Source organism: Mauremys mutica, chromosome 6, assembly GCF_020497125.1.
Source record: "Mauremys mutica isolate MM-2020 ecotype Southern chromosome 6, ASM2049712v1, whole genome shotgun sequence".
In the NCBI taxonomy this organism is placed as follows: domain Eukaryota; kingdom Metazoa; phylum Chordata; order Testudines; family Geoemydidae; genus Mauremys; species Mauremys mutica.
Window position 1 is genome coordinate 94,003,697 of NC_059077.1, and position 27,813 is coordinate 94,031,509.

The following is a 27,813-nucleotide window of genomic DNA, read 5'->3' on the forward strand; positions in this document are numbered from 1 at the left end:
GCAGGCACAATGATTTTACATGCAAATTAGATGTGCAGTTGCATATGTATTTTTATATCTGCATAACTTGTAAATTTGGGCTGTTTGAGGAAGATTTTCCAAGGTGCAGAGGGGAGTTAAGCACCCAACTCCCATTAAAGTCAATGAAAATTGGACACCTAACTGTTTTCTTTATCTTTGAAACTCTCCCCCATTCTGTCTGTGAATTTGAGTAGAAGGTCGGGGCTTGATGCATTTTTAGATGTGAGAAGTTTCTTTATTTCCTGTTTTATTCATTATGTTCACCTATATCAATGTGGTACCTAACTAGTTACAAAGAATAACAATGTGGATCTGTGAATGCTACAGGTCGAATGCTGCTATTTCCTTTTTAACATTTAGACTCATCGACTTTAATGCCAGAAAAGACCATCAGGATCATCTAGTCTGATCTCCTGCACATTACAGGCCACAGAACCTCACCCCCACACTCCTGTAGTAGACCCATAACTTCTGGCTGAGCTACTGATGTCCTCAAATCATGATTTAAAGACTTCAGGTTACAGAGAATGCCCCATTTACTCTAGTTTAAATCAGCAAGTGACCAGTGCCCCATGCTGCGGAAGAAGGCAACCCCGCCCCCCGCACCTCCAGGGTTTAATTGTGGGATTATTAGTAGCATTTCTGTGTAAGTATAGGATACTATTATTTTTTGTCCTTATTTCATAAGCAAGCAAGTAGAGCATGGGCTAACTTTGAGAAATACGATTGAGAGCTCCATACAGTACTTGTAATTTTGAAATGCTTAAACATAAGAATTGAGAGGTATAGCAGAAAAAGCACTGCTCCATATTTCACTGCTGGGACCAGTGTTCAAGTGTGGATAGATTTCCTAAGAAATAAAAGGAACTGATCTCAGCTGGATGCCTAGCAAATTGGAGTCCACTGCAGACCACCACACATGACTGAGCAGTTAACTGTCTGCTGACGGGAAGCCCAGGACTGTAATGAACTATTCCTTACCCTGAAAAGGGAGATCATCACATTCAGAGGTCATTGGGAAAAGAAGAGGGCTTTGATTTCCATTGCTGTTACTAATATTCATAGGCAAAAGTATACGAAATTAAACAGATTGTCACTATCTTAAAATGGCACCATTTTACTCACAAGGCTGCCTCTCATGTGTACTCAGTTGTCATATCTTCTCTTTTTAGTGAAGAACATTTCTGCATTGCTTTTTACTCCAGCTAGTCAGGCAGAACCAACATAGCTAAGAGAGAGTGACTTAGATTCAGGAGAATTGTCTACAAAGCTCTAACCATGTTCAACCATCTTTGATGGGCATTGATTAAAAAGTGGAAATGATGTCACATATATTGTCAAGCCACTTATGTTTGTATTTGTCTTCTGGAAAACTCTACCTCAGGTCAAGAGCCCATTATCACTACCAGGATGGACCAAAGCAAGACATTTCAGAGCAAAGTCAAGAGACTAAAAGGACTGAGCCCAGGCCAGGTAGTTAAACTGGGGTTTTACTCTGTAAATTGACTATATAAATATGACACTTTCTTGCTCAGTAGAACCACGCATTATGTCACTTACATCTGTAAAAGGCAATGGAGTGCCATAGATCTAACTGAGGTGTAGTTTTGGAACCATTATTACAGGTGATCATATGTGAGAAGGAAAGAACCCAACTCAACCAAGTAACCTCAGGTTGAGTTTGCAAGACTAACTGTGAGAAAAACCTCCTTTTTCCTTGTAGACAGAGCACATTTGACATGGAATTCGTTGAGTTAGACTGTAACCATGAAAGCCTCACCATGCTATTTTAGAGAGGCACTTCTCAGAGTGCAATTGCACTTCAGTGAAGTTTGTATGTTGACACTGGCAAGAGCAGCCAATATTGTTAAAACCATTTGCCCAGAAAGGATTAGGGTTGACCTCTCTCTCTATATATGTGTATATGTGTGTGTGTGTGTGTGTGTATATTATATATATAATATACACACACACACACACACACGTATATATAAGTATCATTGGATTACCCCTTAGTAAGGGAGAGAGCACATAGTAGTGTTTATAAATTACTTCATATTACAGTATATTAACAGTATGGAATAATGAGAACACTTCACTCATATACTGATTTACACATTCAAAGTTTTGCATACTCTTAACAACTTAAGGCAATTAGTTAATACACACAGACTAATTTAACTAATTAACGTTTCCATCTATAGTGAAAGATGCTACTTACTGGACCCTATTTAAAAACAATGGCATAAGAAAACATTCTGGAGGTACTTTGTACAGTTGGGCAAATTTAAATTGTTAATTTACCATTAGTATTATTACTGCTTTGTTACACCTATCGGACTACAAGAACTGAAGCCGATACCAGTGAAGAGCCAGGAAGAAGGTGATCATTTACAGTATGAAAGAAACAAAGTCCTATTTTGTTTTTATCAGATTTTAGCTCTCTTCCTCAGAGCAGAAGTAGGGACTTTTCTGTTACCAAATAGGATCTCACCGACACCGAGAACAATAGCTTTGCTATTTCCTTTATATTTAAGGTGTGAATTTGAAGACAATATTCACATCTTCTGAGGCTGGAATGATTGTTTGCACTGGATGAAAAAGTGAGAAGAGAAAATCATTCAGAAGACAGGAGTAACATTTTCCTCATAGATGAGTAATTGATCTCAGTGAGAGTTATGAACATGTCAGAAGAACAGAATACTACAGACAGATCTGCCACGCAAAACAGAGAATTTTGCCAATGAGTAGGTAGGGTAAAGCTGGGGCTTCTCTTTCTCCCCACCCTTTCCCAATCTCTCCCAGCCGTTTGGCTTTCATGGCTTTTATTTGGAAAGTAGCCCCTGCTTTCTCTCTCATCCCCGTGGCCAGATCTGCCACACACAGCCAAGAAGGGAGTAATGGAGAAACTTTAATCCCCTGCACATCTTAGTAAAGACCAGGGACTCTTTAGCCCTTGGTTTGCATTATTAGCATAAGGAGGCTCTCTTGATACTTTGAGTCAGTGGGCTGATATTTTTAATGTACCCTTTGGCAGCCTAACAAAAGATGTACTTTTGTGTTCATTTTTTGTTATGCACACAACATGTGTTCAATATGCTGTTTTATATTATTTTTCTTCCCCTCTCCCCCACAGTGCACAACATGAACACACACACATATACACACACACAATAGATTGTGTTAAATAAATTCTCTATTACCCATCAGTGCATTGCACTATCCAGTATTGAGGTACTAAGACATGGTTGGAATGTATCTTTGATCCTCTGTCTGTTGCTTGTATAGTGCAGTTTTGAGAATGCTTCAGCAAGGCTTTGAGAATGTAAAGGTGAAAGGACACTGCACATATTCTGCAGGCATTACATTGTTGGGTTTTTTTTCCTCTTATCTAAAAGTCAGCAAGAGAAAATGAAAAAGGAAATAAAAAATTGTCTGGGATCAATTGGTTCATTGAATTTTCTGAGTTCTTAGATTTCTATTGGGTGCTATTTCTATGAGGTGTATATCTCTGAGAATACACGTAAACATAGTCTTTCAGAAAGTCCTCCAAGTGACTAGCTATTTGCATCTACAGTAGCTCCTCGCTTAACATTGTAGTTATGTTCCTGAAAAATGGTACCAATCAGGGCTGTTTGAATTTGGGGCTTGTCTCTATATAACTAACTTGTAAAAACACCTCTTGTTTAAATAGTTTCACAAAACAAAAAACAACAAAAAAGTGAATTAAGGGAATGACTGAGAGCAGCCACCAACTGCCAGGATTACCAAAGACGAAAAATTATTTTCTTTTAAATACTATCAGTTGTAACAGTAAGGTATGTATAAATAAACATTTTATGAAATAAGCCGAGAGACCCCATCTTGATTTTCTGTCCCCAAAGTAGATGATGTGTGTTAGCAGGACTGGTCACTCCTCTTATTTTTTTTATGAAAAGTTCAGTTCCGAGATCAAGAAAATCCTTTCCTAGATGCATTGGGATTATGAAAATCCCTTTTTTATGGCAGTTTGGCTCAGAGAAAGCTTCCTATAAGTCCACTGAGGACAGAGGGATAATAGCTTAGGTCTCAGAAACTTTGCCTAGCCCTGGGTGTTTCTGGAATACCTAAATCAAAATGTTATGGTGCAGTGTTGTGTGTTCTGAGTTTACCAAGTTCTTATTTTTCCTGAAGAAACGCTTCACTCCATTTTTCTTGTTCTGCTCTGAAAAGTACTCTGTTTATGTGTACACACGTGTGTATATGTGTCTATATATTCTCTTCTCTCTCTCTGATGTATTTTCTGAGTTCATAGCCAATCACTTTAATAACAGTAAGTTTTTAATTTTTCATACTCCTGTTAAAGCTGTAGAACTATGACACCTAAGAGAGCATGAGCTGGGTTCTGTTCCCCCTTGTGTATCATCATCAGAATTTATTAATAAATTCCAGTCATTTACACCTGTTCAAATACACAGTTTGCAGTGGGACTGAACAGGCATCATTGAGGCCATGAATGGAAGACGTTGAGGTTGCATGAGTATAACTGAAGACCTAATTTTTCTTGCAGAGCCTTTATTAACTTTGAAAAGAATTAAGAAACAATAAAGATAGAACTCACCGTGCAATTTGTAAGTGTTATTTTTCAGGGTGCAAACACATATTGTACTTTCCTTAACCACTCCATATATCCCAAAACAAGCTATGCTGGCATTAATTCTGGAAGAGGTTGGTTCAGTACAGAATCCTGTTTCTCTCTCTCACACACATATACACATCCTCTCTCTTTTTGTTGGTGTTGCTTTCCTCCTTGTACTTAAGAAGTGTCTTGTCATTCTGAAAGGATCTTTCTTGAAAAATAATGAACAGGAATTTCTGCAAAATACAAATAAAGGGCTAGTTAGTGGCCAGCACCTGTGCTGCTGAGCTAGGGAACCTGTCCTGTGCAAAGACCAGCCACAGTTGAAGGTCTTGTGCACACTTAGCACAAGGATGCCCCTTGGCTGGTGCTGCTAGCAGTGGTAGCCACTCTAAATTAGGTAGAGATAAAGTGGGACCATAGCCCCTCCCTCTATTATGACCAAAGGAAGAAGGATACAGTGCAGCCCACTAAGGGGTGTAGAAGTTGGTGTGCTCCCCTATGCACCAGGGGGCTCAGAGAGACATTGTGCATAATACCTACCGGAGTAGTCTACTGCTGCATTGCCTCAGTGCAGGACACAGTACCTTAAAGGAACAACTGAGCCCAGGTTTTCATGTAGGGGCTACAGGTAATTGTTCGTAAAATTCAATAAGAGTAAATCAAAAAGTACATTTAAGTAAGACATTTCTTTTTTTTTTAAAGGATTCAGGGACAAAAACCTCTGCTCTGTATATCCACATATTTCCTTAAAAGTCCTTCTCTCTTCTATATAGTGACCTTCTGCTCTGCAGGTACATCATTATCCTCAAATTCCCTACTTGTTCTTCCTCTTTTCTGAAGAGATTTCAGATCTCTCTTACCAAGAGCGGCTTAAAATAACAGCCCTCTGGCCCCTCCAACCCACTCTTTATTTACATTAGTAGGGGCTACTCACATGTTTAAAGTTGATAGGTGTTTAAACTTTGCTGAACTAGGTCCTATATTGCTTTTTAGATGGTCAAATTGATAGTGTCCTTTTCAAAAGTAGACCTTTGAGGTCAGCACTACACTCTGGTGACTTCAGCACCTTAGTCTAGTGACAACTACTATCCACGGGACCTGAGTTCAAGTCTGAAGCTTACTCTAAATTCCTTAGAGTAAGGAATACTCTGCTGCCACATCCAGCAGTATTATTGTGGTCTTGAGGAATGGTTGCTGCAATGTGAGATCTTTGAGGGTAGGGTGAGAACCTCATCTCTCCTGTAAAAAGAAAATTTTTCCAGGGCTGGAGAAATCAATGATGTTAGGCCTCATGAATGCAGTCAGATTAGCAGTGTTAAGAGATGAATATTTAAATCCATGAAAGAGGCACAACATCGGTAACATGTGATGTTCCTCTCATTGTCTCACAATATGTCCTCACCAATACCTGGAGGTTTCACTGGCAAAATGGTAGTTCACTCTCCATGCCCATTCAGTCCCAGGTATGTCTCTCAAACCTGCCATCAGTCTCAAATTAGTTCCAGCTTTGATGTGCACATCTGGCCACCTGGATTTAAGTTGATAACATAAACCCATTTCACATTAATAAGACATTCAATGGCTGATAAGGTTTAGCTGCTATCAACCTGGGCTGCTTTCAAATCCATGAAAATGTGGTTCTTTTGTTAAAGACATTATATTGTTGCTGGCCTCCAGAAAACAATTTTCTTACAAGCAAAATGTCAGGAATAAAGAAAATCTGTGAAGTTGTACATCTGTGTGTTTCCCTTAGAGAATTAAACAAAAATCTTGTTTTGAGTCATTGTGTACCAAGTGCCGTCATGTATATGACTAAAGACAATGCTACTGATCGTTTACATTTCTGGGATCAAATCTGTTCTCTGTTTCAGATGTGTTCAGGTTATGTAGGTGCAGTGGAGAGCAGAATTTGACCCCTAATCTTTACAGGTAACATTTTCAAAAGCATCTATGTGACTCAAGCACTTAAGTCCCATTTTCAAAAGAGATTTAGGCAATTAGGTGTCTAAATCCCATTCACTGTCAATGATATTTAGGCTTCTAAGTGCCTAAACCCCTTTTTAAAATGTGTATTGTTTTTCATAAGAAATAGACAATGAACGGTACAAAAAGGGAAATTATTTACAGCTTGTATATATTTCCCAATTCTATGCTTCACAGGATCTCCAATAGAATTAAAAAAAATTGAGGGTGTCAAAAAGCATATGGACAAGAGTGATGTAGTGGATATAGCATACTTGGACTTTCAGAAAGGTCCAGCATCAAAGACTCCTAAGCAAACTAAGCAGTCATGGGATAAGAGGGAAAGTCCTCTCATAATAACGGCCATACTGGGTCAGACCAAAGATCCATCTAGCCCAGTATCCTGCCTTCCGACAGGGGCCAATGCCAGATGCCGGAGAGGGAATGAACAGAGCAGGTAATCATCAAGTGATCCATTCCCTGTCGCCCATTCACAGGTTTGGCAAACAGAGGCTAGGGACACCATCCCTGCCCATCCTGGCTAATAGCCATTGATGGACCGATTCTCCATGAATTTATCTAGTTCTTTTTTGAACCCTGTTATAGTCTTGGCCTTCACAACATCCTCAGGCAAACGGTTCCTCTCTTTTCCAAGCTGAAAAGTCCCAAATCTCTCCTCATATGGCCGCTGTTCCATACCCCTAATCATTTTTGTTGCCCTTTTCTAAACCTTTTTCAATTCCAATATATCTTTTTTGAGATGGGGCGACCCCGTCTGCATGCAGTATTCAAGATGTGGGCATACCATGGATTTATATAGAGGCAATATCATATGTTCTGTCTTATCATCTACCCCTTTCTTAATGATTCCCAACATTCTGTTAGCTTTTTTGACTGGATCAGTAACCGGTTAAAGGATAGGGGTAGGAATAAATGGTCAGATTTCACAATGGAATGACGTAAATAGCAAGGATCTGTACTGTGACCTGTGCTGTTCAACATATTCATAAATGATCTGGAACAGGGGATAAACAGTGAGGTGGCAAAGTTTTTAGATGATACAAATGTTACTAAAGATAGTTAAGGCCAAAGCTGACTGCAAAAAGTTACAAAGGGATCTCACTAAACTGGGTGACTGGACAACAAAATGGCAGATGAATAAGCCTCTACTTGAATTGCCAGATGATTGTCAAAAAATTGCAGCTGAAAATTGCATAAAAGTAATAATGGACCTTATTATTTACAGTAATAAAGTCCATTGTTACTTGTCCACGATTTTCCACTGTCGGCTGTCTGGGGCTGAGAGCGAGGGCCTGGGTCTAACAGCCGTAACACAGGGCTGAGAGCAGAGACTCCCACTCTTAGCCCCGGGGCAGCCGGAGTTCCTGCTGTCAAAATTGCAGTGGAAGCCTAATATTGGGGAATCCACAATTTCTGCAATATCACAAGTTAAGTGAGGCTTTACAGATTAAATTTGATGTTAATATGTTGGTAAATACAAAGTAATGCACACTCGAAAAAAATAATCCCAACTATACATACAAAATGGTGGGTTCTAAATGAACTGTTACCACCCAAGAAAAAGATCTTGGAATCATTGTGGCTAGGTCTCAGCAAACATTTTCTCAATGTGCAGCAGCAGTCAAAAAAGCTAATGGAATGGTAGGAACTATTAGGAAAGGGATAGACAATAAAACAGAAAATATCATAATGCCACTATATAAATCCATGGTACGCCCACACCTTGAATACTGTGCGCAGTTCTGGTCACCTATCTCAAAAAAGATATATTAGAATTGGAAAAGGTGCAGAGAAGGGCAACAAAAATGACTAGAGGTATGGAACAGCTTTTATAGGAGGAGAGATTAAAAAGACTGGGACTGTTCAGCTTACAAAAGAGATGACTAAGGAGGGATATAATAGAGATCTAAATCATGAATGGCTTGGAGAAAGTGAATAGAAAAATGCTATCTATCCCTTCACATAATACAAGAACCAGGGGTCACCCAATGAAATTAATAGGCAGCAGGTTTAAAACAAACATAAGGAAATACTTCTTCACACAATGCACAGTCAAGCTGTGAAACTCGTTGCCAGGGGATGTTGTGAAAGCCAAAAGTATAACTACTGGGCTCAAAAAAGAATCAGATAAGTTTGTGGAGAATAGGTCCATCAATAGCTATTAGCCAAGATAGTCAGGGACGCAACTCCATGCCCTGAGTGTCCCTAAACCTCTGACTGTCAGAAGCTGGAATTGGATGACAGGGAATAGATCATTCAAAATTGCCCTGTTCTGTTCATTTCCTCTGAGGCATCTGGCTCTGGACACTATGTATGGCCATTCTTATATTCTTAATTATTCAATTACACAATTTTACAACTTGTCAAAGCTGAAAGACTAGACAATACAAACCCAGACACTACTATATACACATAACATGTTAGGGTGGGGGTAACAGTAAAAAAAGCAGTAGAAGACATACATGAATAGGGAGAAGAGGGAATGAAGAGACAGGGAGAGGGGAAAATAGGAGGAGGAATGGAGCTCTGGCTTGCTTCGAGCCATATCAACATTTTTTACCCAAATGTATCTAGAAACAGGGTCCAAATTTCTTCAAATTCATATAAATGCTCTTGACAGTGATAAGATATTCTTCTTTGGCTACTAACACAGACAGGTCTGAATACCACAGTTCTATTTTGGCCATAAGCCCGGTTTTCTGTTTTGGTAAAATCATGAGGTTGGTGATGATTGCATTCTTCAAGAACCAAATTCTTTGTGGCATAGCTCAACAGGTAAATAACATAGGATATAATTTTCAGCTGAGGTTTGCGTACTGAAGCCAAGCACAATTTTTACTCTTGTGTCCACCTCTTTCCACAGCCGGCTGACTGTTGGACAGTCCCATAGCATATGCACTAGGTTTCCTTATACAGCACCAACAAAATCAGAGAATAAGGCCTTTATCTTGTGCATCCTCTGTAGCATCCAGTACATTTTGAATAAAATCTGGTTGTATCGGGCATAGAAGCCACAGAAGCATTTTTAACACTCCCATAATATACTCTGTGATTCTTTTAGGGGACTGTGATAAATCCCCTTTTCACACTTGCATAAAGTGCTCCATACTAGTGGAGTTCCTCTTCATTAACAAAGTTTACGTAGTGGACATGGGCCTGGGCAGTTTATGAAGTGCTTCTAAGGTACCCAGTAGTTCCGGGGCCTGTGACAGTCCTACAACATCCAGACCAAATTAATATGCAATCAAGTGTTTTAATTGTAAGTACTGCCAATCTGCTGAGGGTGAAGGATCATAACGTTGCTTTGCATTAGAAAAGGATCAAAACCCGCATCCATGGATGCTTGGGAAATTCACATGATGCCCCTGAACAGCTAGTTCTTCCAAATTATAGATTTGTTCCCAATCTGCAATTCTGGGTTGCCCTGAATAGGTGCTTTTGCATGATGGCGAGAATGAAAATAGTACCTTTTAGTTAGGACAGTCCAAACCCTTCAACCAGCCGTCACTGTAGACACTTTAATTTTCTCCATTGGACAAAAAGAGAAATCAAGGAGACCCACAGGAGGAACTGGATACATTAATACACATTCAATTTCCACCCACGTGGGTATAGGGGTATTAGCATAGTAGAACCAGTTTGACACCTGTGACATGATCATTTTAATTTGTAGGTCTGGGAGCCCAACTTGCCTATAGGGCATTGCAGTTTTTAAATGTTAATCATGGATATTGACCACGCCTTACAGGAAGGGTCTACTAATCATATTAAATTTTCCAATATGCAGATAGGCCATTTAGAATATAGAGAAGCCTAGGGAGAATATTCATTCTTATTATGTTAACCCTTCTCCACAGGCTCCAGGATAGAAGATGCCACCTATTTGTATCACTAACTATTTGAGAAACTATGGGGTCTCAATTTATCTGCATTAGTTTATTAATATTTCTTGGTACTTTTCTACCTAGATACTTAATTGCATCAATTTGCATCTATTGAGAAAGAGCCCCACCCACTACCTGACAACCAGGAGATTTCCAATAGTTTAGATTGTTTCCAATTTATTTGTAACCAGATACTGATCCCAATTTTAGAAATAGTGATAAGAGGGCTGGAATTGTGGTTTTTGGCTTGGAGATACAGAAAAGGGCATTGTCTGCATATAACATTAATTTATAGTCTATGGAACAAAGCTATGTCCTCAGATATTTGAAGGAGCCCATAAGTCACTTTAAAAAATGGGACTAAGGCTCCTAAATCACTTAGATACTTTTGAGCATTTTACCCTAGGCAACTAACATGCTATTTTATATATCCCCAGGCAACAAAGAATTTACCTGTTCACCAGAGCAAAAAATAACTGGATCACTAATAATAATAATAATAATAATAAATAATATTCTATATTGTTTGGTCTATAAGAAAAGTGGTCAACCCTCTAATACCGTCTTTGAAAGGGGTTGTTGATAATAAACAAATACTGACTTCTGTTGGTGTGAATATCAAGAGTTATTGACCTGAGATGGTCAATATTTAATGCAAGAGCCAATAAAATCTCATTACTCACTGAAACAATTAGTCAGTTTATATATTTTTGCATACATTCTGAATTTCTTCATTAGAATGAACATAAGCAAATCTTCCATTATGGCCACAAAATTAAAAAATGAAACAGTTTCCTTGAAATAAGCATGCTCAAATGGAGGGTCTAGAAAAGCTTCTGTTTATTTCCCCGGGATGTGAATAATAGTACCATAGAATTCACTGCAAGTAATTGCAATGCAATCATTCACATGTGCTATCCAATTGGTAATTTTCCAAATCTCATTATTGACCTCTGAGGAGGTAAGCAAGAGAAACTTATTGACATGCCACATGATGGTTTTCAGCTAAGTAGGAGCTAGTACTTTACTCTTGTATCTGGCAATAAGCAGATATTGATATCTGTTGTGACAAATAAGGATTTATTGATCCCACATAGTTGAGGTCAGTCATATTTGCATTGAAAGACAATGAATCTAGTTGTTAACCCACAAATGAATCAGTTATATAAAGTTATTTTGAATGTCTCCATCAGCTTTACCTAGAAAGATTACCATTGTGGCCATGGATTTAAAGTGTTATGGTTTTTTAAAGCCATGTTATTTGAGTAGCTTCAGTTTGTTGTGTGGGAAAGCTATACTTGATTGAATCCTTGAACCCTGTCAGAGGCCAATCACTATGTAGTAATTTGTGCATGCAACTGAAATAGTTTACATTGTTCCTTATAAACCTCTGAGATGGTAAACAGCAGAAACATCTTGACTTACCACAGAACAGTTCCTGCTAGTAATAAGCCAAGATCATTTCTTCTATATACCAATAACTGATATTTAAATTTTAATTAAATCTAGTTCACTGTTAGAGAACAATTGTTTTGTTGATTGGTTCACATTGCTGTAAAGTTTACAAAGGGAAAAGGTTCAACCCATTTGATTGATATATTTGCTGTGAAAAGAAAATCTTTCTGGACAATTTATAACATAAGGTCAATAGAAAAGTAACAAGCGAAATGTAACTTGACTGACGTTACGTGCAATCCATAATTATTTTTTTCAATTATGCCTGTTTAGTAAATATAGCATTCTAGTTGATTGGCAAATGTCTTTTACAAATCTTGAAATAATGTATTATTGTTCATTTTATGTATGGTTGTCTTGAACTGTTTTTAACTAAAAGCAAATTTCCAGAATATATTCATATCAGTAGTTCCTCAAGTAGGTAGATGATGCATTTTGATTACTAATGCACCACAAGCAGATGACAATGGCCTTGCATTTCTGACCTCTTGAAGCATTCTGTTGTTATTTCTCCCGTGATTTCCAGTGGCCTTGCATGTCATAAAATTTCATCTGGAAGTGTTTACTAAGAATACTTTCTGAAATAGTGCAATATTACAAGAGCTTCGCTGTGATACAGTAGTTATATGTTAGAAGCAACAAAAGAGGATCAAATATTTTAAGGGCCAAATTTCTAAAATCTTGTGCAGACTAACTCACAATGTGCAACCAAGAGCTACAATTGCATGGATAGGATTTTCACAGGTTGTGGGTGGTCATGCACTGATCATGTGCACACCACAGAATGGGAAGTGTAGAGGGAATAGCCCCTGAAGTCAGTGTGCACAATCTACTTTCAGAATTGCATGAGATGCATTGAAGCTGGATCAAGCACGCACAAAGTAGATGCCGTTTTGGCAGGTGGAACACAGATGGAGAAAGTCTCCCATCAGCCCTCTATTCTTCTGCTAGGTAACTCACTCTGGCTACAAAGAGGCAAAATTTGAGGCAAGGAACTCATATTCACACACTACTTGTATTAGAGAGAGACATTTTTTGAGTGTGGACAGGAGTTTTGTTAAAAAGGGAAGAGGAGAGAGCCCAAGGGTTGGAGGAAGAAATAGGCAGAATTTTGTGGGGCTGATGGGAAGGGATGGCAGATGGGACCATGGGAATGGGACTGAAGAGCAAACAGCAATGCTGGCCCTATTAATTCTGAGGCAGATGAGGAAGAGGAGAGAGATAAGGAAAGAAAAGAGTAAGGTCCGTAACTCAGAGGTAGAGTCCACAAGCCACCTTCTCGCTATATGGAAGAGCATATTTGGCTACAGACTGGCTAACCTAGTGAGGAGGGCTTTAAATTAGGTTCAACGGGGGCAGGTGACCAAAGCCCACAGGTAAGTCAAAAACATGGAGACCTGGGAGAAGGGTCAGAATCTGGGGGCAGCATGGGTGTTTATACCAGAAAGAAGGGAGAGACAAGACAGAACTGGGGGTGGGAGATCAAATCAGTATCTTAGATGTCTGTATACTAATGCAAAAAGTATGGGGAATAAGCAGGAAGAACCTGAAATGCTAGTAAATAAACACAACTATGACATAGATGGCATCACACAGATTTGATGGGATAATACGCATGACTGGAATATTGGTATAGAAGGATACAGCTTGCTCAGGAAGGACAGGCAGGGGGAAAAGGGAGGAGGTGTTGCCTTATATATTAAAAATGTATACACTTGGACTGAGGTTGAGATAGAAATAAGAGACAGACTTGTTGAAAGTCTCTGGGTAAGAATAAAATGGGTAAAAAACAAGGGTGATGTCATGGTAGGGGGTCTACTACAGATCACAAAACCAGGAAGAAGAGGTTGATGAGGCTTTTTTAAACAACTAGCAACATCATCCAAAGCACAGGACTTGGTGGTGATGGGGGACTTCAACTACGCAGACATCTGTTGGGAAAATAACACAGCAGGGCACAGATTATACAACAAGTTCTTGGAATGTATTGGAGACAATTTTTTATTTCAGAAGATGGAGAAAGCTACTAGTGAGGAGGCTGTTCTAGATTTGATTTTGACAAATAGGGAAGAACTGATTGAGAATTTGAAAGTGGAAGGCAACTTGGTTGGAAGTGATCATGAAATGGTAGAGTTCATGATTCTAAGGAATGGTAAGAGGGAGAACAGCACACTAAAGACAATGGATTTCAGGAAGGCAGACTTTAGCAAACTCAGGGAGTTGGTAGGCAAAATCCCATGGGAAGCAAGTCTAAGGGGAAAAACAATTGAAGATAGTTGACAGTTTTTCAAAGAGACATTATTAAGGGCACAAGAGCAAACTATCCCACTGCATAGGAAAGATAGGAAGTATGGCAAGAGACCACCCTGGCTTAACCAGGAGATGTTCAATCATCTAAAACTCAAAAAAAGAGTCCTACAAAGGGGGAAACTCGGTCAAATTACAAAGGATGAATATAAACAAGTAACAGAAGCATGTAGGGACAAAATTAGAAAAGCCAAGGCACAAAACAAGATCAAACTAGCTAGGGACATAAAAGGTAACAAGAAAGCATTCTACAAATACATTAGAAGCAAGAGGAAGACCTAGAACAGTGTAGGCCCATTACTCAATGAGGGGGAAAAGACAATAACAGAAAATGTGGAAAAGACAGAGGTGCTTAATGACTTCTTTGTTTTGGTTTTCACCAAGAAGGTTGGGGGTAATTGGATGTCTAACATAGTGAATGCCAGTAAAAATGAGGTAACATCAGAGTCTACAATAGGGAAAGAACAAGTCAAAAATTACATAGACAAGTTAAATGTCTTCAAATCACAAGGGCCTGATGAAATGCGTCCTAGAATACTCAAGGTGCTGATTGAGGAGATATCTGAGCCATTAGCAATTATCTTTGAAAAGTCATGGAAGACTGGAAACATTCCAGAAGACTGAAAAAGGGCAAATATCTTGCCCATCTATAAAAAGGGAAATAAGGACAACCTGAGGAATTATAGACCAGTCAGCTTAACTTCTATACCCGGAAAGATAATGGAGCAAATAATTAAGCAATCAATTTGCAAACACCTAATTTGTTACACCTTTGTACAAACCACTACAAAGCTAATAAGATGATAAATAACAGTCAGCATGGATTTGTCAAGAGCAAATCATGTCAAACAAACCTAATAGCTTCCTTTGACAGGGTAACAAGCCTTGTGCATAGGGGGGAAGTGGTAGATGTAATATATCTTGACTTTAGTAAGGCTTTTGATACTGTCTCGCATGACCTTCCCATAAACAATCTAGGGAAATACAAGCTAGATAGAGCTACTATAAGTTGGGTGCATAACTCATTGGAAAATCGTTCCCAGAGAGAAGTTATCAGTGGTTCACAGTCATGCTGGAAGGGCATAACAAGTGGGATCCCACAGGGATTGGTTCTGGGTCCGGTTCTGTTCAATATCATCATCAATGATTTAGATAATGGCATAAAGAATACACTTATAAAGTTTGTGGATGATACCAAGCTGGGAGAGGTTGCAAGTGCTTTGCAGGATAGGATTATAATTCAAAATGATCTGGACAAAGTGGAGAAATGATCTGAAGTAAATAGGATGAAATTCAATAAGGAGAAATGCAAAGTATCCCACTTAGGAAGGAACAATCAGTTGCACACATACAAAATGGGAAATGACTGCCTAGGAAGGAGTATTGCAGAAAGGGATCTGGGGGTCATAGTGGATCACAAGCGAAATATGAGTCAACAGTGTAACACTGTTGCAAAAAAAGCAAACATCATTCTGGGATGTATTAGAAGGAGTATTGTAAGCAAGACATGAGAAGTAATTCCACTCTACTCCGCGCTGATTAGGCCTCAACTGGAGTATTGTGTCCAGTTCTGGGTGTCACATTTCAGGAAAGATGTGGACAAATTGGAGAAAGTCCAGAGAAGAGCAACAAAAATGATTAAAGGTGTAGAAAACATGACCTATGAGGGAAAATTGAAAAACTTGGGTTTGTTTAGTCTGGAGAGACTGAGAGGGGACATAACAGTTTTCAAGTACATAAAAGGTTGTTACAAGGAGGAGGGAGAAAAATTGTTGTTCTTAACCTCTGAGGATAGGACAAGAAGCAATGGGCTTACATTGCAGCAAGGGCAGTTTAGGTTGGACATTAGGAAAAACTTCCTAACTGTCAGAGTGGTTAAGCACTGGAATAAATTGCATATGGAGGTTGTGGAATCTCCATCACTGGGGATTTTTAAGAGCAGGTTGGACAAACATCTGTCAATGGTCTAGATTATACTTAGTCCTGCCTTGAGTGCAGGGGACTGGACTAGATGACCTCTCAAGGTCCCTTCCAGTTCTATGATTCCTGGTCCTGGAAGGTCCTTCAGAGAAAGACGCAGGCATTCTGTACTCTCTGCAGGGAATGAAAAGATGGCTTGGAGAGCCAGATTCAGCAGAGGCGTGTCCTGCCAGTTTCTGTGAAGGCCACCATGGCCCTTGGAATCCCTTGAGACACCCGGGGTACCATGTAGTCAGTTACCTGCATATACTTCCCTAGATTAATTCCTTAAGCATTTTCCTGTAGGATCAGCTAATATATCCATTGTCCAAGGGACAAAGAGAAGTAACAGCAAAGCATGCAGGAGTTCTATACATTGGTGTAGTTCCTGTCTGTCGTGGGCATCATGTCCTCCTGAAGCCACCCAAGTAATAAAATACTGCTTACAAAAAAGAAAATCCACCTACTTCTTGTACATAATAGCAATTCACAATTTCAAGCAGATGTTCACATATGCAGCAGCCTAGTACCTGGGATCCTGTCATGACTCCTTCATACTCATACACTCTGGTCTGGTAGAGGGCACTGAGATTATTTGTACTATGCACATAATCATAATATACCTAAGTAACCCCTGTCATTACAGACAAGGATCACCTCCTCTCTTCTAGTGCTGTCACCACAGGATGGAGATGAGTAATTGCTGTTGAGTAATCACTTCACCAGGACAATGTAAGGATAAAGGTTTGCAAATGCACAGCACCCAGTTTAAACAAACACGACACATTCCTGGGAAAACGTAAACACCAACTAGTTGTTTAGAATAGTCGAAAAGCATGGGATCATAAATTAAAGGAAAAAGGCAGTAAGTTCTGGCCCCTGTCACCCCAACTCCTCTTTTCAAGACACTTCCTAAGGTGTTAAGACTAGTAAATGAGATCCTACTAAGGCAGTGAGTGTGTTGTGTGAACAAGTTTCAGCACCAATGCAGCAGAGGCAAAGGACCAAAAAGTGCAAAAACACTGTGAAGAGCTGAGACATGAGCTGTCTAAAACACTGTTCATTTTTATGACCAGTTGTTTATCTGTATTTGGATAAATCTCTGGTAGTTTCCTGAATGAGATAGTGCCAGTACTATAGTATATCTGCTCAAGATTGCCACCAGTATGTCTTTTTCATATTTGGTCCTATATTTTTTATATAAAGGAGAGTCACATTTTTCAGTCAAATAACAGAGATTTTTCTTTCACACGGAATTATTTTCCAAGTTGCTCAATGAAGACTGTAGTCTCATCAATGGCTGTTGACATTTGAAATTGACAGGAGGGAGAGAAAACTTTAAAAACACATAAACTAATGGAGCAGCAGCATCTGAGAAACCCTTAACCTAAGAGCCTGCTGTTAGGTGTAATAATCCCAATTCCTTATTGAGAAAAGGGTACAGCAGTCACCTGAAGAAAGGGGATTCATATTTTCTTCCAGACATGTCCTTTCTTAGCATGCTGTTTAAAGACTCAACTGTATAAAACAGGATTGACATTATGTAATTACTTGCCTTTTACACTGTGCTAACTTAATTTGCTTTCCGTTCCCAGGTATTTAAAAGACCATTATTTTCCCATCAGACTTTACTGTCTGCCAATTAAAGCATTAGATCGATGAGGTGGAGAGAGGACTTTGTTATAAAAGGTTTCAGGTAGACATATTGAAAACATCTGTTTTTCATTGCTCAATTTTTTGCAATTTTACTGGTTAATTATAACAGCTTCTCTGACATTTTTATTTTTTTCCCAATTTTGTTCTCCAAAGCAAAATGTTTGAGACTTAATAACTGTTTTACTTGGCAACCTTAAGTGGAACAGTAAGAGCAATGGGAATTGAGTCCAGTGGCTGCAGCTGTTTTTTAAGTCCCTTTTGCCCTCTTGGATGTACCTACTAACGTTACACCCAATAAGAGCACATTATTGTGGGCTGCAACTGTGACATGGCTCTGTACTTGGTCTCTGGAATTATTGTGTTTCCCAGTGTCTTGCTGGATACTTTTTAGTGGGCCAATATTACAGCTTCACCTGGATCTTTTGAGTTGCAAGATCAGAAATCATTAGTGTCCAAGAAAACGTGAAGCTGGGGCTGGATAATAAGTAAGATATAACCACCTGAAATGAAAATGCATGTGTTATTCACTGTCATTTTAAGTAATAAGAGCTATGTTAGTAAGGTCTTTCTTTCTTGCACGGTACTTTGAATTCAGGTCATTTTCCTTCTCTCTGTGTAGTTATGGGAAATGGCTGCACTTTTGAGGTGCAGAAAATTATAGTAATTGCATTATGCATGAGAACTGTGGAAAGGGATAGCCAGTAAAAAGATATACACATTTTCTTTTCTCAAAAAGAGCATTTTAAATGAAAAGAATAATGGATAAAAAGGTCACTATTAGCAGACTAAGGTTTACTATACCATTAGCACATTTTAATAGAGATGCCATTTTTGACAATTTTAATATGAATATAGTGCAGCATTTAAGAATACAGTGGAAGTATCTTAGTACTTTACTTTGATAAAATATGATTGTTCTACTGTAACCTTCATTTAACTTTTTCTAACAAATTATGTTCTCATTTTCAGGACCTAGAAAGGAATGTCTTGTACTTTCAATTAGGGATCACACAAGTATCAGAATTAGGAATCTAGAGAACAGTATTTTTGATTATGCCATCCTCTTTGGATTCTTGCATTTTATCATATACCATATCTCATTAGGAGATGCCAAATTTGCATCTAATTATTTTATTAGCTTCATCAGAGGATATGTCTTTTATCCCGTCCAAGAACAATCAAAACTTAGCATGGAAAAAGAATTGCATTTAATTGTGTAGGCAAAGTACATTTCCCTTTCTGTAAACTTGTACTTTCCAATCAGGATGATCCAAGACATATCTGGAAAGATGTATATTTGCCTACCAAAAAAATGCACTATTTTTTTCTTGGAAACTTTCATGGACTCTGTCCTAAGTACTAAGTTAAGATGTACAAAATCATATCTTCCCATCCTTTTTTTAAATAAAATTCATCTCTAATTCCTTGAAGATGGTATCCATAAAACTTTTTTCACCCAAAAAAGGATATCTGATGTCACTGCTATGAAAAAATTCCAATAACACTTAGGTTCTGTCAGTGGTCTCTGCACCCTCCAGTCTTACTTTCAGTTTATACTTTCTGACTTCCAGTTTCCTGTAAATCAGATGAGCCTTCTTCATATAAGGGTTCTGATAAAGCCATAACACTTTAATACTATATGGCAGGAAATTGTGTTGGTGATTCAGTGGGTGGCTCCCTTCTCTTTTATTCAAAGCTTCAGTACTGGACAATGACAGGATACTGTTTGTTAGATAGCCAAGATAGGGATGGAACGCCATGCCAAGGGATGTGCTGGCCGCCCTTCCCACAGCCCCCATTGGCCTGAAGCGGCGAATCGCGGCCAGTAGGAGCCGCGATCAGCTGAACAAATCGGCAGATAAACAAATTGGCCCGGCCCGCCAGAGGCTTTCCCTGAACAAGCAATGAACCGGCTTTGAGAACCACTGCTCTACAGTACCATATAGCCCAGTGATCAGGGCAGTCAACTAAGTCTCTGCTCCACATCAGGCAAAGGAGGGATTTGAACCTGGGTCTCCCCTGCCCTGATGACTATACTAAACACTGGGCTATTGGGCTAAATGGGGGTAGTACCCCCTATTTTGCATAGGTGGAGGGGTGCTCTGAGCTCACCTACTGTATTGGGACCTGGAAGTGAAACAAATGGGGGAATGCCTAGATATTGAATCCCACCAAGATTTAGGCATGAGTTAGGTGCTTAGCAATTTGGCAGTGTCAGGACTGAGGTGGCTGTGTGTGTGCCATGGGACAGAAACTTAGGATCCCTAAGGGTCATTACCAGGGACACTTAGATGCTTCCAGGATTAGGGAGTAGCTGAGCAGGGTTTTGTGAATGCCAGTGGTGCCTAAATATTGGACTGAAGCACCTACAGGGACAGTTAGATGCCTCAGCCTTCCTTTTTAATCTAGGTTACTATTTAGTCATTACTGATAATATAACAGGGTAGATTTTCAAAGTACCTTGTGTGTCTAATTTCCATCAATGGGCGTGAGGTACCTAAATGACATTTTTGCCTTTGAAAATCTACTCCAATTTCACTGTGTACTCAAAGCATAAAACCCGTAAAGTCGCCTTTAGAAGACTGGATGGCTCAGGGAGTTGGTAATGGGTAAAGTAATTTTCACCTCTATGTTAAAAGTCAAATATAGAAATGTTCACCTCTTCATTATCAGCTGAAATACAACACAAGAGACTAGTGAGTAAAAGAAACCACAGAAAATGGGATTGCCATTTATTCTGGGTTTTGCAGGATCCTCCTAATTTTGAACATAATCCCACGTAAGTGTCCCAAAACACCTTTTAGGGCATGTACTATAACATGGTGCATGCTGAAAAGGAAGCCTCCACATACTATTTTTAATCACTGATTACAGATGAGTTTTGTCTGGTAAAATTGACGGATTAAATTGACCACCAACATTTTAAATCAAATCCTTGCTTTTATGAAGTATTAACAGATGTGGTTGGTTAACTGCAACCAAATTATTTTGAGCTGCAATCTTGTTAGTTCTCATGATTAGTTAGGTAAGAGTAGTCAGCATGTTGATGATTCATTAGGAGGCAGTTCTCCCGTTAGTTTTGAACCAATGCCTTAGCAAGATGTTAGGGCATAGGATTGGTGGGAATGCTGTGTTTTGAAAGAGAAAGAGGGAGAAAACATTCTGACCATTTTTATTCATGAAAGACACACAGCACTTTTTATAAGAGGATGGTTGTTAGCTCCAGTGTGCTAGTCAGATTCCAGTTTAAATAATTACATTTGGCCTATTTAAATTCCCCTGACAGATGCAATTGGATATGGTATGTTTCTTCTCTTTCCGTCTTAGACTGTTTGTGTTGTGTTTTACTGTGTACTATTAAACAATCTCCATTCTCCTCTCGAGAAGTGGCTGCTTTTCAGCAAGGGCTGACGGGATTATATATTTTGTAATACAGAAGGGCTTGATCATGTACAGTTCAGTAGGGTCAGACTGTTGCACATATAAATGTAAGTTATAAAATGATGAACAGGGGAAGAAGCACAGAGAAAACAGATCCTACATTAATGAGAGCTGCAGCACAGCTGATAAGTTTTTCTTTTCTAGTAATAGGAGTACGGTCAGAGATAGTTCCCTACTGTAGCTATATGCCTTACTGTTCTGCTGAGGATCACACATAAGCTCATGTATCTTCACACAAGCCCTTCTGCCTTCATATAGACAACACCTGTTTTATACCATGGGCTGTTGAGAATAGAGGGAACTTACTTCTTCTTAGTGTGGAGGACTACATTTAGTCCCAGATGCACAGAGATATTTAGGCTCCTAACGTCCATTGATTTCAATAGAAGAAAGGAGTCTAAATATCTTTGTGGATCTGGACTAGTGCTTAACCTTATTTCAGCCTAAACATAGCATCCACTCACACTGGCATTGGAGCACAACTCCCTTTCATGCCTTCCTGTGCACTGCACAAGGACGTCCATGGTCAAGAGAGTTGTGCTAATAAATAATTTTGGGGGGTTCTATCAATTCCAGAAAAACAGGGGGAAATTGGTTCAGGTTGAACTGAAACCAACAATTCTGGAATTTTCAGTGAGTTGAAAAAAATTATTTGAGGGTATTTTTAACCTTTAAAAAAGTAAAAAGAAATGAAGGTCTAGATTAATGAAAACTAGGAGGTCCAGGAGGTGGTGCATCCCTCTTCTGCCCCCATATCCATTGGCCAAGTACTTATGGCATTCTCCTGGGATGTGAAATGCCCAGGTCCAAATCCCTGCTCTGAAGAGAGGATTCAACTCCTATTTTGCAAATGCCACCTAACTTGCCTTGTGAATCTAGCCTGAAAAGCTGACTTGTTCTAAATTTTTTTCTTTGTTTTGATTGAAATAATTTGCCAAAATTGACACGAATCTACAAAATGTTTTGGTTGACCAGAACCTGCATCTTTCAGCAAAAAAAAGTTTCAGATGAAAAATGTCACCAAACTCTAATGACAGTGCCAGAGGATATATATTTTGTGACTTGTTCTGAGATCCTGTCAGATGAGGACACTACAATAATAGCACATTATTACGATTGTTTCTAGCTCCCAAGAAATTAAGTTTATTTCTCAGACAACAGCAGAGACCTTTTAAATTTCTTTTGTATTTAAAAATACTGACCTCGGCATGTATTATTTACATGCTGCATTCTGAAACAGAAGCCTGTGCGGGTATTTAGAAGAATGACTTAAACATGGATGCACTCTTTTTGTCAAAGAGCACAGTCCTCATCTTTGGGAGTGCAAATAAATGCTGACAAAGCAGTTAAAGCAAGGTTCTGGCCTTGTTGTTTTAGAAAGGTTTGATGTATTTTGTATTATTAATGAGCACAAGATTCAAGATTAGAAACCCAGTACTGATGCTTTCTTTGCAGCTGACCTTGCAATGTGGCAGCCAGTGTTCCTATTTTTGAAAGCTAGCTTGAGAATTAACATATTATCAAAAAGCACCTTTAATATAAGGCACAGGATTCCCCCTCCCTTTTGCACCCTTTACATTGACGTTCTATAGAAAATATTATTCATGCAAATAGAATAATGTCCACATTGTTTCAAGATGCCTACTTAAATAATTTTGTTCTATCTCTCATTTCACACATTTAGCAGACAGAAGTATTTCTTATAAATACAATCAGCACCCAGTGGCCACTGCTAACTAGGTAATATTCACCCACAATATTGCCCTATACTTTAATGGGAAATAGCAAATTTCTCTGACTCATCTATATAGTATCATGGGGTTATGTTGACTTTGTAATGGCAACCACTGTTCATTGATAGATAAGACTTGTAAGGCTTTCTATGTGCATGCTTTACTAAATTGCATGTAATTCGGGAAGTTTATAATGGACTTTATTTAGGAGCCAGAGTGCAGTAATTTTGCTTCACAATGGAAATATCTGAACACAGTGATGAGGTTTCAGATCAGATATAACAGTGATTCTCAAACTTTTTTTTCTGGTGACCCCTTTCACATAGCAAGCCTCTGAGTGCGACCCCTCCCCACACATCAATTAAAAATGCTTTTTTATATATTTAACACCATTATAAATGCTAGAGGCAAAGTGGGGTTTGGGGTGGAGGCTGACAGCTCGTGACCCCACATGTAAGAACCTTGCAACCCCCTGAGGGGTCCCGACCCCCAGTTTGAGAACCCCTGAGATACAATGTAAAATATGGAACTACAAGTTACATTAAGGCCTACATTTCATATTAAAACATTCTTGCATACGTTTCACTGAGATACTTGCTTTATTCCCAAATTAGTCTAAACCTTCTAGTTTTGCTGTGCGTTTCTCTGCAGCTTGAGGCAAACATACTGATCTTCCTGGCAGATCACCCATTACCATGAGTGCCTTCAGCAATTCAAGGCAGTCTGTTGGATTACTAGCTCTACAGTTCAAGTGGTTGGACCTGTTAGTAGCGTACAAGCAGTTTAGATTATACCACTTTCCCGTTTTTTATTGCCAATAGTCATCAATAGCATTTTCTTGTTGGACACTTTTACAATCTTCTCAGACCCTGATCACTTGCAAACTTCCTTGGCAGATCAGACCAAGTTCTCAGTATCCGTCCATGTGTCCAGAGTTGATAGTTCTGCTAATCCAGAAAGCTGGAGTTTATAGTGGAGGCACAATGGAGGCCCTGCTTTTCAGATATCCATCCCCAGAATCCTTAGACCGACCAAGATAACCCTCTGACATTTCTTTGGGAAAAGGAGGCATTTACATATATCCTAATTGTGAAGGTGTCCTCCCAACCCAGAGGACAAGAATAGAAAAAACGACTAACTTATTTCCCTTACAGGCACAGATGGATGGTGGTGCCCTGTACTAAACAGTATGTCTTAATTTTATGGAAATAATATTATAAGGCTTTGCATGAGGCCACTGTGACTGCTTCCCTTCTGCAACTTACCAAAGCCCAGGATCTGCAATTCTAATTCTAATTTTATCTTGTAAAAGCAAAGACGTCCTCTGCTTGGTAGCCAAGCTACATAATATGTGCTCAGAGCATCAGGCCAAAAGAGAATAATATGGACTGATATGTTAGACATGAAAGCAGCCTTCAAAGCTTTCCTGGTTTTCAGAAGGTGATTCATGAAAAAGAGTTTATTGGCCAACCTCACTGTGGTCAAAAATATCTAAGTGATCACCAAACACTTAAAAGTGGAACTCACGACATAAGCTGGCAAACGTCTGATGTACCAAATACATTGGAACATGTCTAAATGTGGATTCTACTTTCCTAGGTTAACTCATTTCATTTTCAGAACTCTAATTTCATGTGTACCCATGATAGAGTGGGAGTGAGTGCTACACTGAGGTTAAACCTAACAAGAATTCCAGCTACAGCTCTCCAGTCACAACCAGAAGATCTCCAATCATTACACTGTTATAGAGACCATCAGAGAGTACCAATGTGTGCTGTTCTTTAGAAGTCAATCAGATCTCTGTTATGTATATTTCCTCATTACTAATGATTGCAAAGATATTAGAAAAATGCAGCTGCATGGCTGGGAAAATTTACTGATTCCATAGAAACATAAGAATTGCCAGGCTGGATCAGATGCAAGGTTTATGTAGTCTAGCAGCCTGTCTTTGACAGTAGCCAGTAGCAGATGCTTCAGAGAAGGTATAACAACTCAACAGTGGGTAGATATGGGATAATCTTCCCCCCCACATTAAGTCTCATCCTGGTCTCTAATAGCTAGAGATTGGCTTAAAGCATGAGGTTTAGTATCTCTTCCACAAAAATATTATGATTAATTATAGTCACTCTGGATATTCTTGTTATCCATATAATTGTCCAATCCCTTTTTGAATCTTGCTAAGTTCTTGACCTCAGTAATTTCCTGTGGCAATGAATTCCACAGTCTAATTATGTGTCGAATGAAAAATATTTCCATATTGTAAAAGGAGGTGAGGTTTCCTGAATTGGTGGACTTGGCCATAAATGTTCCTTTAGAGGTTTCAAGGAGACTTGAGATCATTTTTCAGGAGACAGATTTTTACCAAGAGCATACTGTCACTCACTGCTTGGAAAGTGAAATGGAAGCAGTGAGGCAGAAAGGTCATCTAGACATTGCAAGTTTTCAGCAGAAAGTCTAACAATAGAGCATACTAAAAATCTGAGGTCAGCTTTTTCAACTTGTTCAGTTTAGAAGATACTGTTTTCTACATGTCCTTGAGTTTCTTCTTCTTTGGTATGGATAACTTTCTAGCTCACAGTGTTCTTAACGTGGTGGTTTTCTGAGCTGTTAGAAGTCATATTGAAGGGGAAAGTCTCTTTTCTTACCCTAATGTTGTAAGGTTCTTCAGAGACACTTCCTTTCTCTTCATAAAGGCAAAGGCTCTGTTATCATCTTTGAATTCTTTGAACTTAAATGCACTGCTCAGTGGGCTAATAGACTTTTTATTTCTCTTCCTCCCTCCTCCCCACCCTCCCCCCCGTTCTAGAGGGTTTATTTTCACAAGGTCCAAGAGAGAACTGTTGGCAATGTCTTGTGCTCATCCTTTTGTTGTGACCCCCCATATATAGCAGTCCTAATGAAAGTGCCTGTATTCATTCTGTATACATTTGTATTGATTTTCATTGAAACCAGGAGACAGTGTCACAATTTCTGTATTTTCAGCCTGCGAACAGAATTTAATTCATAGTGTCGAAATGTCCCCAAGGCCATGGAGACTTAGATTTACAGATCACAAACTTCAGAATGGCAGAGAGACTATTCTTTGAATTCTCTACGCACAAGGGAGGAAGTCCAACATCCAAAAAGATATTTGCAAGGTGGATCAGAGCCTGCATGGCTGAAGTATATAAAGCAAAAAAGAGCAAGCCTGCAGGTTCATCTAATCACATTCCCCAAGGACAATACCTACTTCCTACAATGAAAGAGCAGAAGCTTCTTCTTTGAAATTGTGCAGAGCCACAACTTAGAAGCTGTTGCTGAATTTCCTATGGCACTGTCAGTAAAACTAGGGGGGTTACAGCACCTGCAGCTTTCAAAAGAAGAGTTCTGCAGTCAGCTGCACCTCCTTTTACAAAGTTCTAGTCTTTTCTTTAGTCTACTATAATGACTGATGTAGGAATAATTGAGAAGATAGGACCAGATCCTCAGATAGTGTAAACTGGCACAACTCTTTGACTTCAGTGGAACTATGCCAGTTTACATTGTCAGGATCTGGCCATATAGAATTTATTCTTGTATGTAGTTATACTTTTTCAACCCTCCTTCTCCTAAAAGAGTTGGATGTATTTTCATAAAATAGAAGAAATACATTTTAAGAAAAAAGTTCCAATCTGGATACCTTTGGAGCTCGATCTTAAAATATTGGTGCACTGATAGGGCTGGGTGGATAGAAATAAATGCTACTGTCCTTTAATCTCACCATTTATAGTTGTCTCTAAAGCATAGGCCAAATTGGCCTCAGTTAAGATGAACCATCTCACTTAGAACAACTGAAATGTTTTAAGTTATAAAAACGTATTCAGGGTTGCAGGAGACACCATAGTCTGGAATCAACACACCAGAGCATGAACAACACCCTCAGTTTCCACTCAGCCCTTTGGAGGATCAGGTCCTTTGTCACAAGATTTAATCAGATCTGTTTCAAACTGTATATTTGTTTGATTTTTGCCTTTAAATCCAGCCCTACATTTTTATCACTCAAAATATTGATATTTACTTCTGGAGGCGAGGAGGCTATCATGGGATCGAGAGTTCCCTCTCCTTTTCTTTGCTCTACACTGATCATGTAATAATTAGCCTGTGAGTCTCTCATGCGTTTAGTGCACAAGTCTTACCAACTAGTTATGAGAAAAATAAAGTGTAAAGCTAATTTTATAGAATTTAAGTCACCTACATGTGGAATAGATGTAAATATAAAGATTTTACTGTACCTTCACATTGCTTTCAAACTCTGCAATCTCATAAAAACCTGGAGTACCTGGTAGATTCTCTCTTTTAATACCTATGAGGATCAAATTTATATTATGATATAATAGCTGCCATCATTATATTTCCAACCAGAATGCTATCCTGTTGATTGTTCTTGTAGTTTATTTTCTTTTTCAACTACTGGGGAATATATGTCAACTTTTTATTCATTCTCTCTCTCTCTCTCTCTCTCTTCCCCCTCCCAGTCCAAACTTATATATTTACCTCCATATATTAGGGAAAACACAGAGCAAATCATGGTGCAAGAACAACTGAAAGGGCATTCATAGATAAGACTATATTCCACAGTTTTAAGTGATTATGCATAGAGCAACAGATATAAAATGCCGTGAAACATATGAAAAGCACTCTTCATTTTAATTCCTTGCCCTTTTTCAGAGAAGTTTTCACATAAAAGAATACCCTTTTCTCCTTCATTGAACAATACTACTTCATCTTAACTGCC

The 27,813-nt window shown here is 38.9% G+C and overlaps 1 protein-coding gene and 1 long non-coding RNA gene across 6 annotated transcripts in view; one reads left to right on the forward strand and one right to left on the reverse strand.

Moving 5' to 3' along the window:
• RORB (RAR related orphan receptor B) overlaps positions 1-27,813 on the forward strand; it is a 193,408-nt gene that overhangs the window by 88,648 nt on the left and 76,947 nt on the right. The gene's annotated exons all lie outside the window — the stretch shown is intronic.
• Positions 4,589-27,813, reverse strand: part of LOC123372642 — a 71,742-nt gene continuing 48,517 nt past the window's right edge. For all 3 annotated transcript variants that reach the window (XR_006580378.1, XR_006580381.1, XR_006580379.1), the window contains one exon: positions 4,589-4,875. This is a non-coding gene — a long non-coding RNA (uncharacterized LOC123372642). The remainder of the gene's footprint in view (positions 4,876-27,813) is intronic.